Source organism: Arachis duranensis, chromosome 5 (assembly GCF_000817695.3).
Source record: "Arachis duranensis cultivar V14167 chromosome 5, aradu.V14167.gnm2.J7QH, whole genome shotgun sequence".
Classification (NCBI taxonomy): domain Eukaryota; kingdom Viridiplantae; phylum Streptophyta; class Magnoliopsida; order Fabales; family Fabaceae; genus Arachis; species Arachis duranensis.
Window position 1 is genome coordinate 43,977,037 of NC_029776.3, and position 1,066 is coordinate 43,978,102.

Sequence of the window (1,066 nt, forward strand, 5' to 3'; positions counted from 1 at the left end):
AAAATATTGACTCAACAAGTCAATATGATTTCTCAGAGTCTGTCTGGAATGCAAAATGCACCAAGCAGTACTAAGGAAGCTTCATCTGAGGAAGAAGCTTATGATCCTGAGAACCCTTCAATGGAAGAGGTGAATTACATGGGAGAACCCTATGGAAACAGCTATAATCCTTCATGGAGGAATCATCCAAATCTTTCATGGAAGGATCAACAGAGACCTCAACAAGGTTTCAATAACAATAATGGTGGAAGAAACATGTTTAGCAATAGCAAACCTTTTCCATCATCTTCTCAGCAACAGACAGAGAGTTCTAAGCAGAATACCTCTGACTTAGCAACCATGGTCTCTGATCTAATCAAAACCACTCAAAGTTTCATGACTGAAACTAGGTCCTCCATTAGAAATTTGGAAGGACAAGTGGAACAGCTGAGCAAGAAAATTACTGAACTCCCTCCTAGTACTCTCCCAAGCAATACAGAAGAAAATCCAAAAGGAGAGTGCAAGGCTATCAACATGGCCGAATTTTGGGAGGAAGAAGGGGCAGTGAACGCCACTGAGGAAGGCCTCACTAGACGTCCACTGACCTCCAATGAGTTCCCCAATGAGGAACCATGGGAATCTGAGACTCAAAATGAGACCATAGAGATTCCACTAGACTTACTTCTGCCATTCATGAGCTCTAATGAGTATTCTTCCTCTGAAGAGGATGAATATGTCACAGAAGAGCAAGTTGCTAAATGCCTTGGAGCAATCATGAAGCTAAATGACAAGTTATTTGGAAATGAGACTTGGGAGGATGAACCTCCTTTGCTCACCAAGGAACTGGATGACTTGTCTAAGCAGAAACTGTCTCAAAAGAGACAGGATCCTGGGAAGTTTTCAATACCTTGTACCATAGGCACCATGACCTTCAAGAAGGCCTTGTGTGACTTAGGATCAAGTGTAAACCTCATGCCTCTCTCTGTAATGGAGAAGTTAGGAATATTTGAGGTACAAGCTGCAAAAATCTCACTAGAGATGGCAGACAATTCAAGAAAACAAGCCCATGGACTTGTAGAGGATGTTC